The sequence below is a fragment of the Nycticebus coucang genome, chromosome 6 (assembly GCF_027406575.1).
Source record: "Nycticebus coucang isolate mNycCou1 chromosome 6, mNycCou1.pri, whole genome shotgun sequence".
In the NCBI taxonomy this organism is placed as follows: Eukaryota; Metazoa; Chordata; class Mammalia; order Primates; family Lorisidae; genus Nycticebus; species Nycticebus coucang.
The window spans coordinates 39,226,501-39,245,242 of record NC_069785.1 but is presented as its reverse complement, the minus strand read 5'-3'; the positions used below and the strand labels follow the sequence as shown (position 1 = coordinate 39,245,242).

General features: G+C 38.4%; 1 long non-coding RNA gene across 1 annotated transcript; it reads right to left on the bottom strand.

Moving 5' to 3' along the window:
• Window positions 1-293: 293 nt before the first annotated feature.
• Window positions 294-14,362, bottom strand: LOC128588054 (uncharacterized). Its single transcript, XR_008380696.1, has 2 exons — window positions 14,241-14,362; window positions 294-564 (listed from the first exon to the last, which is right to left on the bottom strand). It is a non-coding gene; the product is annotated as an uncharacterized LOC128588054 (long non-coding RNA).
• Window positions 14,363-18,742: the final 4,380 nt, after the last annotated feature.

The following is an 18,742-nucleotide window of genomic DNA, read 5'->3' as shown; positions in this document are numbered from 1 at the left end:
GTGGTCAGGGAAAGGGATAAGATATGGCAAAATATATTCTTCTGTAAATAAAATCGAATAGGATTGCTCTGGAAAATGTTCTGTGTAAATGCCCTCCACAATTTGCCCTGGGTAGCAAGTAACCGCCCATATTCAATGAGAAGAAGCCTTCAAACACAGAATGTTAAACAAAGAATGCGTTTGGATCATAGTCAAAAGAAACAAAGGCACCTGGGTGGCACTTCCAGCCTCAATGGCAGAGATGCATGAGATAATTGGCGAAAGGCAATGAATATCTTGAAAAACCCAAGCAATGAAAGCCCAGTTCCATTTATTTTTCTCTTAAATTGCTTTTTCCAGTCAACAAATAATCACATAATCGCGTCCTACTTCCAGGAGAACACACATGGTTGCCGCCCTTAGCAGGTTTCTTCTGTGGGCTCACACCTTCATCCAGGATTCCAAGTGTCAGGTCTGCCTGGGCTTTCATCTTTACAAACGTCAAGCACATTTTGTCTTCAAAAACAATGGTGTTTCTGGATCTTACTTGTCCGGTATGAAAGATCACTCCCTGATCTTCTTTCTCTTTGGGAGAAGATATTATAGCAAGTTCAGGAACAGATCAAGTTTGTGAAAAATGACGTAAACCACACTTGTAAGGGCAAAGGCACACATACAGACAGATACACCACGCCTCCTCTCCCCCCCACAACACACACACATTTTCTACCCAACTAGGACTAGATGCCCCAACAAAGAGATTACTTGGACATAGACCCTTAAAAACCAAGGTGACAAGAAAATAACCCATAGAGAATGATTCTTTATAATTCTAGAAAATATTATGGCAAGTTTAAATCAACAGCTATTCCACAATTGAAAAAATATTTCCAAATCCATTTACTTCAATAGTAAGTATGTTCCCCATTATGCTGTGAGATGAGTAAAAGAGAGGTCATATTTTTTTCTTGCACCTCCAAAATAACGAAGAGATTACTGACAAGTCAATATTGTTGCTATTAATAGTTGCCTCCCTACGCCGTTTTGGGGGAGACGTGGTGCCTTCCTCGATTTGTATACTGTGGTCTGTCCTCTGTCATTCCCTTTCTCTTTAATCTTGTTTGAGTGTACAGCTCACTCGTCCTTATTTTATTGACTCAATCACAGGCGCACTGTCACTTTTTATAAAATGGTCACTGCAGAATCACATCAAGCAAATTTTTGATTCTGCAGTCGGTAATTTAGTGCCTTTATGGAATTGCAATTTCAGGGCTCACTGCTTGTTTTTCTAAAATGTACTTTAGGAATTAGTTACTCCAGCCACAAATCAGTTGAATTTATGCACAGTTGTAATACAGTTTATGGCCTCATGGTACATTGCTTCAAAAACAGCAGATGTGAAATTATGATAAATATAATGAGTGTTTTTTTGCCTGATCTAGTGGAGTAGAGAAGGATCTGGAGCGTGTTTACCTATCCCATACAGTACATTTAATGTCTTAGTCAGGGGCCCTGACAATGGCTGATTAATGTCCTCATCTCCTTTATTAAAGATAAGAGTAGCGCTGCAGTCAGGAGATAGAAAGCACACCATAAATCTTCGTAAAATGAGCAGTCAAATAATCACTCATCAGAAATAAAATCTACATACATTAACACTAACACTCAGCCTTCCACGCACGCTCCCATAAAAAGCGAGAAGAGATGGCAGTCGCGAAGTTTTAATTTGAACTAGTTCTTTAAGTTGAATATTACCAACCCTGTAACCTGGATGCAAAAGCTGGCATTTAAAAGCACATGTGAAAGGAGCAGATGCCTCATCATTACATTAAGAGCATGAAGCAGGCAACAATTAAGCGATTCACTGGAAAGACATAATGCTGATCTATGCTAGCAATTAATCACAGAATACATTAGACAATGATGGGTGACCTACAAATTTTTGACAAAATAATTTTTCATCATGTTGGCGATTTCTTAGCCTAATATGCCTGCAAGGCATAGAGTCAAAACCTGTCATTTATTCCATCTCTCCTTGACAGGCGGCAACCTGTCTTCCAGACAAAATGAACATTATCTGTGCTCACTAGACATTTAGTGCAGGGCTTAGCTTATGACTAATGATAATCGGCAGACAGAAATGTTAGAGTCTGAAATAATGTTCTCTTTGTTAAAGAAATTTCTTGAGGTAGAATTTTTTTTTTCCAAAAGATGTATAAAGATAAAAACTGGTTTTTATCTGGGTTTTAATGCAGCTGAAAGAAGCAATATTTCCCTCTACCAAAATAAACAGAAGGATGTAACAATTTTTTAAATTAACATCTCATTTGAATATCGACTCTTGCCTGGAAATTTCTTATGTGGTTAGCAACTGAGATACAAAGGAAAAGCTCTGGAGATAGAGCCTTACACAAGAAAATATAGGCAAGCTGTTTCGTGTTCCAGGTTTTATTCTGAATCTGGTGGAAATAGGTTTGAGGCACCCTAGGTGTGTGTGCTGCAGCATATAAATAAATGGACTTCCCACCACCCCTATTCCTCTTGATTTCTGTTTGTCACTGGGTCTTTCAAAGCCTTAGACAACCTAAAACATATTTGGGGGAGGCAATTTGAGCAAGAGAAATGCATAAAATTGCGGATTTATCAAATGGATTTAAAATTCCACAAGCGAGTGCTTTCTCTTGTACTTATAATTAATATAATTGTTCCGTGGGCTTTGGATGAAGAGAAATGGAATTCTTTTAAGTTATTTTTCTTGTGCGTTCCATGTGCAAAATGCCATCTTCGAGGTAGATTTTTCTTTGGATTCAGGCGCCAAATTCCTATTAGCCTTAATGGAACTTCCACACGCACATGGATAGGAGGCTATACCCCTTAGGCTGAAAATTTAAAAGAACAAATGGCAAGGACATCAAAATAGTAAAGTCTAATTTAGATGATCCATAAGCCTGCACGGTTCCTTTCCTGAGAAGGCAAACAAATGTTATGCCTTATGATGTTTCTGACTGTTGCCATAGCCCTGTAAATACATCCTCTAGACTCATTAGTTAAGGGGCTCGTCCGTTTTTATCAAGCAATTCAATTCGGGGCCATACGTGTTTTATTTGAATTATATTATTTTTTTCTACTTTGCATAATGTGTTATTGCAAGTTGGCACGAGGTTCTGGGGCACTTTGGTCACAGCGCCCCACTTTGCACCTGTCATACAGCTCAGGTGTCATTCTTTTCCCCAAAATGAAAGGAGAGAAGAAAACCTAACAGATTTTTGACCCCAAATCATGGATGTTTTATTAGATTTGCTCCAAAAACCCTTCTAGAAATAATCTGGCGTAATCCAGGGCAGTACATGTTATTCTGATCGCTGCTGAAGTTCCATAAACCATGGACTTTGTTTTTATCAGCTTACAAGGCCAGAAAAATTGTCACCTACATGGCAAAAGGGGGATTCATTCTGTTGTTATTTGAAACAATTCAGCGAAGGTTGTTCAGAAAATTGCCTTTCCTCTCTAAACACAGCCAGGGCTTCCAGTTCAGGGATCTGGGTATATTGACTATGAAAGTTAATATTTAAATGTCTTTCTAATCTCAGGGTAACAAACAACTTTAACCTTCGGTGATCACAAATCCCTCATTTTCTTGGCTTTCATTTTATCTTTTGTGAAATAAATATGAAACAATTATTGCTCCTTTTCCCCTTTGCTAGGCCTTTCCCCTTTGTCTCTGCCACGTACAAGTCTGCATTCATCACCAGCACCGAACAACCTCTCCGTGCCAGTGAGGAGGCCTCTACTGCTGCAGCAACGCTCCTGCAGCAGGTTGCAACCACGCCAGTCGCTGACAGGTTAGACTTTGCTTCCTCGCTGGGGCAAGGCTGGTTCTATGTTCGTTTGTTCCACCTCCACATAGGAGCCCTTCAGAAAATCCTTCGTGTTATTCAAAACAGAAGTTTTACCTCCACAAAAATAAGAATGAGAAATGTAGGACTGTACAGTCAAATGACCATTCAATACCAATTACTTGTTCAATGTCACAAAAGAGTAAATTAAACTTTAGAAAAATAAGTTAGTCTATTAAAATTTAGAAGGCAGCCAGTCTGGCTGGGGGGCTGCAGAAATAGAGCAGTGTTCCTACTAATTCTAACCCTGGGAGCAGCTTACTTTGCGAGCTCGAGATCCCCCTTCTTATTCTCTTTCAGTGCTGCTTCCACCCACTCCCCCATACCCGCCCACGGACTCGTGCACTGTTTCTCTATATGTACAACAGAGACAGAGCGAGGATCAAACACCAATTCAAACATCTGGTATTCGAACCATAATCACAGCAGAGTGGTCTAGGCAGACAAGATTGAAAACTTGTAGAAGAAAATAATTATTGGGTGAATTGTATGAGCATGAAAATAATAACATGGTGCATGAACATGGAGTATGGCTTTGTTCTTGTTGGGGTTGTTTTAGGGTTTTTGTTTTGTTTTTGAGACACGGTCTCATTCTGTCTCTCAGGCTAAGTGCAGTGAAATCATCATAGCTCACAGCTACCTCGAATTCCTGGGCTAAATATCTTCCTGAGTAGCTGAAAACTATAGGTGCCTATCACACAAGGCTAATTTTTTCTATTTTATGTAGGGATGGTATCTTACTATGTTGCTTGGGCTGGTCTTAAACTCCTGGCCTCAAGTACTCTTCCTACCTTAGCCTCCCAAAGTGCTAGGATTATTGGTGTGAGTCACCATGCCTGGCCTGTTCCTATTTTTAAATCTAAACTTTCCTGATTCAGGAATTGTTTCAAAATTATACCCTTGGATTTTCTGTGTTCTTCTGAAGTTCGCAGAATAGTACTGAATAAACTATCTAGAAGGTCAAAGTCATAGTATCACTATGTGTTTGAATTGAGGGGACTTAGAAACTGTCCACCCAGTACATGAATTCTCCTCTGCAACATCCATGCATGATGGTCATCCATGTTTGCTTTTATTCTCCTCTAATGATGTAACATTTATCATAAGTCCTTCTTACCATGGGAATATAACAAGTTTAATAGTAATAATAGGGGTGGCATGGATGTGAAGAGATGGGAACACTTTTACATGGCTGGTGAGACTATAAACTAATACAACCTCTTTGGAAGGAAGTATGGAGAATCCTCAAAGAACTCACATTAGATCTCCTATTTGATCCTGCAATCCCGTTACTAGACATCTACTCAGAAGAAAAAAAAAATCATTTTATCAGAAGGACATTTGTACTAGACTGTTTTTGGCAGTTGTAAATTAAGCTGCAATAAAGTGGAAACAACCTCAATGCCTACCAATCCAGGAATGGATTAAAGAGCTGTGGTATGTGTACACCATGGAATACTATTCAGCCATTAAAAGAGATGAAGACTTCACATCTTTTGTGTTAACCTTGATAGAGGTGGAACACATTCTTTTTAGTAAAGTATCACAAGAATGGAGAAGCAAGAATCTAAAGTACTCAATTCTAATATGAAGGCAGTAGATGAGCTAATACAAGATGGGTGATAGGGGAAAGAGGGAGCAGGGAGAGGGGAGGAGAGGGGGATGGGGAGTCATGGTGTACGGCACACGTCTTGGGGGGCAGGACACAATTATAAGAGGGACTTTACCTAACAAATGCAATCAGTGTAACCTCATTCTTTGTACCCTCAATAAAGCTCAGTAAAAAAAATAAGAATAGATAGATACCATTTATTTATCATGTATTGAATATCAGACATTGGAATAAGAACTTTCCATACATGCTCTTGTTTAAACTCATTTGAAAATTATAAACCCATTTTAAAGATCAAGTAATCAAGACAGACTTTAGAAAACTCCCACAAGAAGCAGAGCTGCCCAGCTCAGTATAATTCTAAAGACTGTTCTAGCCATTATGGAATAGTGCCTCCTTAAAATGTGGACACATGTTGTTTTCATCTTGAAGGAGAAGCTGGTTCCATGAAGGTGTCACTGTCACTTCCTCCCTGACTCTTCTACTTCCTCTTCTCCAGGAGGCATTTTGAGCCCAGTTTAACATCTCTAGTTGTCAAAACTATTTCCCATACCCATTTACTCTGATTACCTTCTGTGTCCTTCTCTCTTTTCCTTGGGCATTTTCTGAAAATCTAGCACCCGGGGGCGGTGGGGAATGTATTAATTTTGAAGAGCTCTGCTGGCATCTGGAAACTATACTCCTATTTTCATGGACTCAGCTGAAATTAGCTTTCATCTTAGGTCATATTTTATAAGTGCTAAGCGGTATCCCTCAGTTGACACATGAACATTGCAGTCCACCCACAGTATCATGGACACGTTGTAGGACTAGGACACACCTCTCCTGGTCTCCGCATCCATGGGTTGTGAAACCCTCACTAGCCCCCGGGTTCCTCCTCTGTAAAAGGAACTAGGTTGTTGGTTTCTCTTGAAGGCCTACTACAACTAACATAGCACCTTCTTCTTCCGTGTACAGACGTGTACATTCTATTCCACAGATCGCTCGTTCCCCTACAGGCGTATCAAATTGGGATGAAGCAGGGAGAACGTGTATGGGTCTGGCAGAAAGCAGAAAAGTAAATTAAGGAGAAGGAAAAGCTCACTTTAAGAAGAGGTTTGTTTACTTTTAGCATATTTTATATACAATGTGGAGAGTGTTGTAAACCTGTGTGGAGTTTAAGCTCCTAAGAGGTACTTTTTGTCAGGGAGACTTTGGTAGATTCCCAGGTTCAACCAAAGCAGCAATAATCTTTAAAACAGTCCTTCCAATAAATTGTATTTATCATAAATCAAAGTAACTAAGATCAAGTTCTTTGACCTTAAATCATATGCAATAGTTCTTTTAACTATCCCCAGAATCAGGTATGTTTACAGATCTCTGAATACAGTGGCATTTTGGACAAATAGTTTCCCCAAGCCTATTCAGTTTGCTCCTGTCCTGAGTATGGGAATTAAGATAGTGACAGTTTGAATGATTTGGGATGAAACTGGCAAAGTCTCATCATTTTTGATGAGGGAACTGGCTAACATATGAAGAGGAAAACAGCAGGTAAGATCCTGTCTTCTACGGCTTGTGTGATTGTTCCAGCAAATAACAATCCATGTACCTATCTCCGTGGCCTGAAAGGTATACAGTTTATTTCTGAGATCTCTGGAAGTAGTGCGTTGGAGAGAATTGTTCTGCCCAGATGCAAAAAGGGTAAGAAGTCCCCTTAAATCAAATGTTCTCACTTCTTGTACCCTTCATTACTTAGTTCGTAACAATTATAGAATTTTCCTACCTCCACATCCTTTGCCTCAGTTTTTCCTTTCTTTAAAAGGGATGTGGTAATTCTGGCTTTTTCTCCTTTGAAGGAGACAGATGCTGAATTATGAGATCATGTAGATCAAACTTCAATTGATAAAATATATCAAAGGCAAGCTGATATAAAGCCTTTTTAACCCAATATTCCAGTGATAGGGGCCGGTGTGGGCAACCATACCACGCAGCTAGCGTGTAATAGCAATCCTCAAGTGTCAGGACGCAGACTTTGATGACTTGCAGATGAGAAAAGAAAATCACCAATGTTTTAAGCACTTTCTATTTGGGTGCCCTTAGAAAAACCAACAATGATTTTGATGTTGCCAAGGTCAATGGTACCTTTCTTGATAATATCTTACCTGATATCTCAGAGGCATTTGTCATAGTAATTCTCATCTTCTGGAAACATTTCTGCTGGCTTCCCTGACACCGTGATGTCCTCTTAGTTTTTGCAGTGGACCACTAGCCTGGCTTTTCAGACTCTTTCTGGCCCTTCCTCCTTTGCTATCCTTAGGCCCTCATTTCTTCTATAGCTACACATGCATTATCCTCTTTGAATTCACTCAGTCTCTTGATTCTACCATCCATCAGCCAGCTGTCATTCTGAGATTTCCACATAGTCATATGAAACACATGCCCCACCCCAAAGCTTCCCTTAATCCTGTTCGTCCCTCAGCCTTTCTCAATTCAAAAAATAGCACTAGTATCTCCCCAGGAACTCAAGCTCAAACTCAGTATCCATTTTTTTATCTAGCCTGTAGGACTCTGCTCCAAAATATAATTCACATGCAAACAATTCTATCTTTGCTTTTACTGCATAGTCCAGACCACCATCTCCGCCTGGAACTAATGCAGTGTCACTCTTCAATCCATTCTCCACATCGCAGTCCTTGTATCCTTTCAATGAATAATTGCATTATGTCACTTTCCTGCTTCAAACATTCGTATCAGAGAAAAGTCCAAATTCCCTACCCTGGCTTACAGAGTGAGTGTGTTCATTCCCTGTTATCTCTGTACCTCCTCTTTCATGATCCCCTTTTCACTATGCTCAAGCCACATAAACTTTTTTCCTATTTCTTAATCATTTGTGGCTTGGCTCGGCACCCATAGCTCAGTGAATAGGGTACCAGCCACATACACTGAGGCTGGCAGGTTCGAGCCCAGCCCAGGCCTGTTAAACATCAGTGACAACTGCAACCAAAAAATAGCTGGTTGTTGTGGTGGGCACCTATAATCCCAGCTACTTGGGAGGTTGAGACAAGAGAATCACTTAAGCCCAAGAGTTTGAGGTTGCTGTGAGCTGTGACACCACAGCACTCTACTGAGGGTGACATAGTAAGACTCTGTCTCAGAAAAAAAAAAAAAAAGAAAGAAAAAATCATTTGTGGCTTATTCCTGCCTTTACAACCTTTCACTAATTCATATGTCTGCCTAGAAAGAACGCTCTTCTCTCAAACTTTGCCGACTGGCTGGTTATCATGAATCTATAAGCTTTGATCCTATCTTCCCAAATAGCCCTTTCCAAATAAACCATGTAAACCCCTTAAAGAAAGACCCTCATCCATCCTATTCTTAGCATTTTTACCAATAACTAAAGCATGACTAGTACATAGTGGGCACTCAGTAAATATTTATTGGATGAACAATAAATGAGCTACACCTTTCCTAACTAGAAAACAAGAAATTAAATTAAATTAATAAGGAATTAAAGACCCTTGTCCATCCTGTTCTTTGCTCTTTTCCCAATACCTAGAAGATGACTACTACATAATGGGCACTCCATAAATATTTATTAGATGAATAATAAATGAGTTACACCTTTCCTAACCATAAAACAAGGAATTAAATTAAATTTAATTAATTAATAAGGAATTAAATTAAATTCTTGACTTTTTATATTTTATTCATGGCTTTTAAATTCCTTATTTTATAGATGGAAAGATGTAGACTTGTAACTCAGTCTTCTCTAGTTCAATCATTCTAAGTAAACGAGTTTGTCCCCAGGAATTTGAACACTCACGTCAAATCTGCTCTGTTCTAACCTACTTATTCATTTGAAAAGATTTTCTCTTCCAAAAATGAAAGTTGCTAATAATTGATATTCCTGAGTATAACAATCCTCTACCTTCCTGATGTAATATTAATTACAGCTATTTTTATTAGCCTTAAGTACCATCACCATTTCTTCAGAGCTAGGTTGACACATATCTGCTATTAGTGCTTGATTTATTTGGTCATAGCAAAAAATTTACATGCTGATGTAAATAGGGAAGAGAGAGGAATACACGGCATTTTATAATTTATCATTATAGGCGGTCCTCTAGTCTATTTTTTAACAGAAAAGACAGAGAAACACTTCTACTACTAAGACTAATACATAATAAAAATATATTTGTGTCTCACTTTATTCTCTTCACATACACACTTCTTTTATTTTACTGCCTCTACGTGACACATACCTGTTTCAAGATGGTATGATTTAATTCATTTAATCTAAAACCTTAAGAACTTTTTTGCTGTTCGGTTTTATGATTCTTATTACCTATCATATTTTACAATCTGGGTTTTTCATGAAAACTGTATATACGTGGTATTCCACTGGATCTCAATATGCCCATGCTGAGGACTTCATAATTATCCCAGCTATGAACAAACAATAGTTATTCATCTACTTCAAAGACATAGGTAGCTAAAATTTCCCATGTTATATTTGTCTGTAATTATATCATTTGTGAGTCTCACCCTCTTGATAGTCTTATAAGAAATGACTGTTTCATCAATTTCGCTGTTTGGAGTCTTGCAGAAAAGCTCTATATGTACATAAAGAGTCGAATGTTGACAAGCTAAGCACTTCTTTAATTTGTTTTTTCAAAAAACATACTTTTATTTGATCTTCCAAACCAAAATTATTTTTATGTTTTATCTATAAAGACAAAAGTATCAAGGTGATCACCTCGCGGCTTCTTAAAATTCATGACACTAAATGGTGATTATAGTTATAGACACTCCTCAGTATATATTATAACTACTTTTTATTTCAGAGATGAAGGTCTATGTTCCAGGGTTAAGCAAAATGCTCACTTTGGGGGAGGGTCACTTGCCAATGGGTCATTTCTGCAACATTTTCCCAGAGTGACAAATAGTCAAATTCACACAGCCTGTGAATTCATCCTACAGGGAATTCATATTAGTTAGATGGAACCAAGTCTTACCCCAGATATCCTAAGGGTCCATGTATGGGAGGTATGAACGCATTGTCATCATCACCTGATATCCAGTAGTTACAAGGGGAAACAAACAACCTTATCTTTTTGAAGAAAATACAATTTTTAAACTACCTTCCATTTATCTACATCAACATTTGTAGAAGTAAGTATCTAACAGCACCACCCACATAGTTATTTGTTGATCCATTCCTGTAGTCCATCAATCTTTTTTCAATTCCGTGTTCATGGCTAGAATAGTATAGCAGCATATATTGTATCTCTATGATAATTTAATTTAACTGCAGGCTCCTAGGGTCTAGATTATTCCTCTTAGCAGCCAAGGGTGACTGCAAACAGTGCCAGGGCCTAGATTGTTGTCAGCAATAATTACTGGCTAAAGAGAGGTTTGAAAGAATATGACATTCTACAGAAGTATCCAGCAATAAGAGTCAGAGAGTATGCAAGGGTACATATACAGGTATTTTAACAAACCCTAAATTTCTGTGTCAAAACAGTTGAAAACCAATTAGGTGAAAAAATCATCTGCATTTGCATCCTTGTGTAAGTCTGGTTGGTGTTACTTGCTCCTGGCATATTTCCTAAGTGGCTTTATATAGATAGATAATCTGAAAATGAAGTAAATGGCTGGGCTAAATGAGAGTAAAAAGGGAAGGAAGGAAAAAAATCTAATATATTTTTTTCTACTCACACAAAAATAACTTCAACCTTAAAAATCAAAGGAAGGTGAATAACGGCTCCTGCCTCTGTAATCACCACGTTTAGGCAGAACCCTAAATACACACCATTTCCACTCATGGCCTTGGAAGTGAGTGATGCCATGGAATGCCAAATTAAGATGCTTCTCTTACTCAGCTCTTTAGCCATGTGCTGGCTTTATCAGTCTCTATTTCTGTCAAGTAGGAATCAAAAGAAGATGACAAGGACCCCAGTGCTATCGCATTCCGCCCCCTTTTTTAAACTAGCTTTGTAAAAAAGTAATTATCTACAAACTGTGAGGGAAAAAAAACTATTTGTTAACTTAGAAAATATAGAGTTATAGAAACAGAAATTTATTTTCATATGATTTTGCATTAATTCCAAAATAATGACTAAAGCCCCCCCCTCCATTGCAAATTAGCAATAGCCTTGGAAGGTTGTGGGATTTCTGATTAGCTGCTTAGCCTTAATGGTAAGAACTAGTTGAAGGTTTATACGATCTGATTTGAGAGGAGGAAGAATGAAATTAGTCCCAAAGACATTTTAGACATTAAAAAGTAAAGACTGTTTAGAGAACTTTAGTTTGAAAATGATCTAATACCGTCATCTCAAATAAAATGAAAGGAGAGGAAATCAGAAACCTGCGTAACTGTCTGCCAGCTTGCTTTAGAAGACCCATGTCCTGATTTTGGAGACACGGTCTCTGATGACAACGTTACCACGGTCTTCCTATTCCTAGAGTGACACTCACCATCTTCTCAATGTGGTTATTGTCTCATAGTTACGAGAATGGGATTATTAGGGACTCCAGTTATCATCTTGTTAAATACCCAGACTCATTTGGGTGTTAATTTGGAGACATTCTTCCTTCATGTGTATGATCTTTTATTTCTTTATCTCTTCCACAAGATGGCTTTAATAGTAAGGGAATTCTTGGAAAAAGTTCTTTCAAACCTGGTATTAACTCCTGAGGTTTTTACTCAATGTTTATTTTGTCTGTACCAAACAACTCCGTCCTACCTTGTATGTTTTCTTCTGACTTCATGAATATCTTGTTTCCTCAATTAAGTTGTAAATTCATCAAGGATGAAGTCTGTGTCTCACACATAAGCCCTTGCCTCTGCCAAAACACCTGCAAGTATGAGTCTTTGGCACCTGGAAAGTGCCCATAAATATGTGTGGCTCAGTGATAAAATTTGAACTACCTTTTATGCATAAGAGCAGAATCTAGATGTCAGTAATGAGAATTTTTATTTATTCCTTTATTTATTCCACAGACTCTTTCCACCCACAAAGATATATCAGTTAAAGAAAAGGTGGCCCTTCCCTCAGTGAGCTAATAGTCTGTAAGGGAACAGAAACTGCAAAGAACCAATTACAATGTCTTAGGATATACAGGGTGTCTATGTAGTCCGTGCACACTATTTTAAATTGCTCACAAACTTTATGGACACTCTCTTTACTACTCTCAAAGTTTGTGTGAAGTTCATAGAAGTAGAGTTTGAAATACTTCTTTAAATGTTAGTTCAAATGGTGAAAACTAAAGGGGAAAATTTTCAAGGTAAAGAGAAAATAATAGTACTCCTGGCTGGATGCAGTGGCTCGGACCTGGAATCACACCACCCTGGGAAGCCAAGGCAGGTAGATTGTCCAAGCTCAGACGTTCAAGACCAGCCTGAGCAAGAGCGAGACCCCATCTATGAAAATAGCTGGGCATTGTGGCAAGTGCCTGTCGTCCCAGCTACTTGGGAGTCTGACACAAATGGATCGCTTGAGCCCAAGAGTTTGAGGTTGCTGTGAGCTATGATGCCACTGCACTCTACCAAGGGGCACACAGTGATACTCTGTCTCAAAAATATATATATAAATAATAGTTGGTAGAGCTAAAAATATAGGCAGTGTGTGAGTTGTGAATGAAAAGTATTTGAACACGGGGGATATAGGACTCCAGGCATCTCTGGCTGGTGGGATCTGCCTATCATCACCCCTGAGAGGATACAGGGAGTCAGCGAGAGACTTTTGGACCCCAAGAGGAGGACTAAAACAGTGGAAAACCTGCAAGTGGTCGCGTGTGTTCAATCTGTCTAAACCCACCTGCAACTTCCACAGGCACGAGAACTTAAAGAGCAAGAGGAAGTGAAAGGAAAATTAGGGCAAGGAAGATAAAAGAAATCACCCATGAGGAAGAATCAGCAGAAAACTCCGGGCAACATGAAGAACCAGTCCAGAACAACCCCGCCAAGGGACCATGAGGTAGCTACTGCAGAGGATTCCACCTATACAGAAATGTTAGGAATGACAGAAAGGGAATTTAGAATACACATGTTGAAAACAATGAAAGAAATGATGGAAACAATGAAGGAAACTGCTAATAAAGTGGAAAATAACCAAAAGGAAATCCAAAAACAGAATCGAATCAGAGATGAACGATATGAAGAATATAAAAAGGATATAGCAGACCTGAAGGAACTGAAACAGTCAATCAGGGAACTTAAAGATGCAATGGAAAGTATCAGCAACAGGTTAGACCATGCAGAAGAAAGAATTTCAGAGGTAGAAGACAAAGTTTTTGAGATAACTCAGATAGTAAAAGAGGCAGAAAAGAAGAGAGAGAAAGCAGAATGTTCACTGTCAGAATTATGGGACTTTATGAAGCGTTCCAACATACGAGTTATAGGAATTCCAGAAGGGGAAGAAGAATGCCCCACAGGAATGGAAGCCACACTAGAGAATATTATAAAAGAAAATTTCCCAAATATCACGAAAGATTCTGACACACTGCTTTCAGAGGGCTATCGGACCCCAGGTCGCCTCAACTCTAACCGAGCTTCTCCAAGACACATTGTGATGGACCTGTTCAAAAAAGTATTTGAACACTTAAAAACACTCAGCCTAGACTATGTTTCATTCTTTAGGAATTTCTGTAGGTGCTGCCTTGAGAATCCACCCTCTTCATTACACCTTATCTTCATGGCAGACTGTCCTCCAAAGATTCAGTTCTAGCATACTCCATCTATCCCCAAGCACACCTTCCTCTAGGACACAAACCTTAGCTCCTCTTTGTTCTTTTACTCACAGTCTGAGCCAGATTCTGAAGAACCCTGCCCAGAAGAAAGCCCAGGCCTCAGTCCCATGTCCTTGCACTGACAAAGTCCTAGACAGTAAACCTGGTCAGGGAGAATTTGTTTGCCTCACTAAAGAGTTTGGACTTTATCCTCTAGTTTAGGCAATTGAAAACCTTTTTTATAGTTTGTCCAGAAAGTCCTAACAAAAAGATTAACATTTACTAGGGCATAAGTGGAATGGCATTAAGTCTAGATCATAACCTTTGATTCCCATTATGGTCTTCTGAGAATTAATGGAATGATTTACTTAAACCATTAATCTAGGTAAACATTTGATTCATGGTTGTTATGATTTTAGAAATAGCATGTGAATCTAGCCTTGGAAACTTGCTAATGTTCTCCTCTGCAAATTTTAGCAGTACTCAAAGAACTATTTTTCTGATATCCATATGTCATTACACATAGATGATTTATTAATCATCAGATGTATTTCAAAATACTACACAAATGCAGATTATAATGTTCCCAATAGTCCTGGACCATAGTGCGTGATTTAGGTTACAAATTTCTCTAATATCAGAGCTGCGTTTTTTCTGGAGGGAATCACTTCAGAAAAGATTACCTTCATGTCTCTGTTGTTTTTCAGTGGATAAGAAACTTTACGTTGCAATCCTAAGAAAAGAAGCCATTTTTCTTACTCCTATTAGGAATGATTTCAATCACTGGTGAAGTACTAAATCCTATCAAACTTCAAGATCAGTTTCAAGTTTCAGCAGTCCTAATCAGTCTATGAAGATAGTATTCCTTTGGTTAAAATGTACAGCTGTGATTGGGGTAATAGTATTTCCCTAAAAAGTGTTTTTAAAAAATTAAAGACACTTAATGAATCTTGCATACAGTGGTTCAGGTTGTGTACTGACCAGCTCCAGGGAGAACCACTGATAGTCATCATTGATTTCCTTATTTATTAGAACTATTTTTCATTAGCAGGAAAATGTCTTGAGGAAAGAGATGCCACTTCTAATTTACACAAAGGTGCCATATGGAGTAGCAGTGCAAGTGTAACAGATGAAACTTTACTGAATCTATGTATTAGTACATTTCTTGATGTCCAAACCCACGCACATCGTTTTGATGATAAACTTTGAAACAGAAACAAAACTAAAAGTGTTTGGAAAGTTTGGGGGATGTTTCATAGTGCTAGGCTGAAACCGAAAGTGATTTTAAAAAGCAGTAACACTTAAGTGTTACAATAAGTAGATGAAAAACATAAAAGACAACAAGTTCCAGAGGATTAAAAAAAAAAAAAAAAACCTCTAAAAATATGATATAATGGTTAAGAGCTACAATGACCTTGAAGACAGAAAGACCTGACCTGGTGATTTTTACTTAGCTTAATTTTACTGACACAACCAAGTAGGAAACGGTCGGAAACCCAGATTATACTGTTAATAATTTGAGTGTCCAGAAAAGTTTGCCAAGTCTTTATATTGTCTTGAGAACCAGTCTCACAGGGAAAGATCATGTCATTTAACTTTTGAGTTGCACAATTCTCCCTCTATGTAAAATAGAGATAAACCAGCTTGGCGTAAAGCACATTATAAGATGAAAATGCTCTCCATATAGCAGTTTTAAAACAATAGTTGTCTTTTTTTAAGGCTGCATAATAAGACAACTATTGTTTTAAAACTGCTATATGGAGACCATTTTCATCTTCTCAAACAATCTATGAACCAAGTATATGGTGCCCCATGATCATACTAATGTACAGCTATGATTTAATAAAAATAAATAAATAAAAATAAATAAAACAATAGTTGTCTTGAATGATACCGTTAAAAGACTTCTATAGAAAGACTTCATATTTTTTAATCTTCCTATTCATGTTTTTATTTATTTTTTAGAGTAAGCAAGTGGGGGGGGAAAAGACAATTATATTGGCAGAGGGCTGACCTCTATTTTATATAATTTGTAGCGAAAAAGCTTGCAGGCTAAAACATGTAAATATATGCAGATCTGAGAGCAAGACCTCAGAAGGGAAACAGCCAAGCAAGATTGAAGAGGATCTGGGCCATACACAGGAAAATTGCTGGGGCTCTTAGCAACCTGGAAACCTGAAATGAATTGTTATCTGGGTCTTATTGTGACCTGCTTAATATCCTGGGAGCATGTTGGCATAAGGAGAAATTTGAGGCTGTAGAAATCACTTATTTACTTGACCTCGAGGATATGTGAACCCGTAGGATGACTGCTGATTCAGCCCAGGGAGCAGACCTGGCTAGAGTTGCAGCCCAGTCACACCAGGCTGAGGTGCTCACTCCGTACTGTGGACAAAGGCAGCTGGAGCCCATGTTCTCTGCTGGGTTTCTCTTTCATTGGAATAGGCTGTATGTATCTAAGTTGTACTGTTCCCATGGAAGCCAGTAGAAAACATGTACAATGTGCACCAGCAATGTTCTTACTTTTATCAAGTCTCTACTGTTTTGTTTGTTTTTTTTTTTTAGTTATGTCACAATAAGAAGAGAAACCAAGCATGAATTTAAGGTTAAAGTTAAAATAAGTTGCTATTAAGAAAAGAACAATGCATTTCTTTAAAAGGGAGAATGGAAGTGAATGGGATTAGAGAGTATTTGTAGGAAAGCTGAGAAAATAAACATGACACTTTCCCCCCACCTCAAGAATTCTCACCAATAGACTCTGATCACATTATAAAGCTGGAATGATCCAAAGAGAACATCACTTCTCACTGTTAGAGCTAATGGAAGAGGAACATGAACAAAATCTCAATGCTGCTCAACACGCCAGACCAGATCTCAGTTCCAAACCCCCAGATCCTTTCATGCCTTCACCCCACATGACTCCCTGCAGTAAGTGTTCTTTCAAAGTCTCCTTAAACATAAATATTTCCTCGTGGCCCTATGATCTGAGGGGTTTTGAGTTAGGTGAGTTAAGGTAATAATAATTGCTCTTAACTTTATTTTCCTCTTTTGAGGAAGGATCTATTGAGGGACAAAATTGTGCTCTCCACTCCAGTCAAAGCAGACATGAGTCATAGTTGAAATTGGATCCTACACTTAATTTTGCTTGTGTACATATATTGTATAATATATGTCTCACAAATGGATTCTTTCAGAAGAGCCAAAACTTGAGATGCCGTGATTGATGGAAAATTCCAAGTAATCCAATTAACACGAACAAGGAAGTTATCAAATATGAAAACTGTAGGTGAATTAACTGCCATCCAGTATGTTATGATGTGATGAATGATGGGCATCTGCAGTTTTATTAATGAACAGCTAATGGAAAAGATGGAACTGGCACTAACAAGTTTAATCCCAAATAATGTCTGAAACAAGCCTAGGCCAAACCCAGGAGATCTGTAGGCGCCAGACCCTATGACCTACAATAGGAAGCATCGTAACCCATGAGTTTTACCAAAGGATGCTTGCCAGCCAGCCCATGTTGTTTCCGTGGGACAGCAACCTCAGCTTTAAACCACAGCAGCCATTACTCTATTGTTTTAAGCTGGTACACGTGCATTTCAGTGTATGTACTGTCCAGAGACTTACCAAAGTCTGCGCTGGTTACCTGTACTTAGCAAAGTAATCAGATAGATGATAGAAATGGTTTTACTGATAGATTTGTAACTGACATTACAGCAAATTTGTATGTATAACATAGGTATAACTCATAGCCAGACATACTTTTTTTTTTTTCATAAAAATTTTCTAGACAGTGAGATTTCTTCTTTTTTCTTTTTCTTCTTTTGGGACAGAGTCTTACTTTGTTGCCCTTGGTAGAGTGCCATGATATACCTCAACATGACCTCAAACTCTTGCGCTCAAGTCATCCTCTTGCCTCAGCCTCCCTGGAACTACAGGTGCCCTCCACAATGCCCAGCTATTTTTAGAGATGGTGTCTTTGTCTTGCTCAGGCTGGTCTTGAACTCCTGAGCTCAAGCAATCTACCTGCCTTGGCTTCCCAGAGTGCTGGGATTATAGGCATGAGCCACTGTACCTGCCCTAAAGATTTCTTTTAAAAACAGATTTAGGCTTATTTGTGGCCAGAATGAATTGCTATCTATGAGAAGCAGAATATCTCCAGAACAATGTTGCTGTTGTTGCTTAAAATTCTGCCATTAAAGATTTGTTCTATTAGGCACCGCCCCTTTCTTTGGACATGGTTATCTCCAGGAAAGGTAGCATGAGTAATATCCTATGAGTCAAGGGTAAATATTTACACATGGTTTCCTTCCAACAAAGAGCTACATTTTTCATTAGGAGGGAGATGAAAACAGAAAGGTTCTGATCCTAGTCCACTGCTTAAGGAGAACACACATGATTTTGGATTCCTGGATAGCCATAGCATGGAGTTAGTAGATTTGACAAAGGAAATAAAGGAACTTTAACTGAATTCTTACAATTCTCAAAAGCACTAGGCTTCTTTTGCGTTTAATCCTTGTACAAGTTGTTCTCTCCTCTTGGA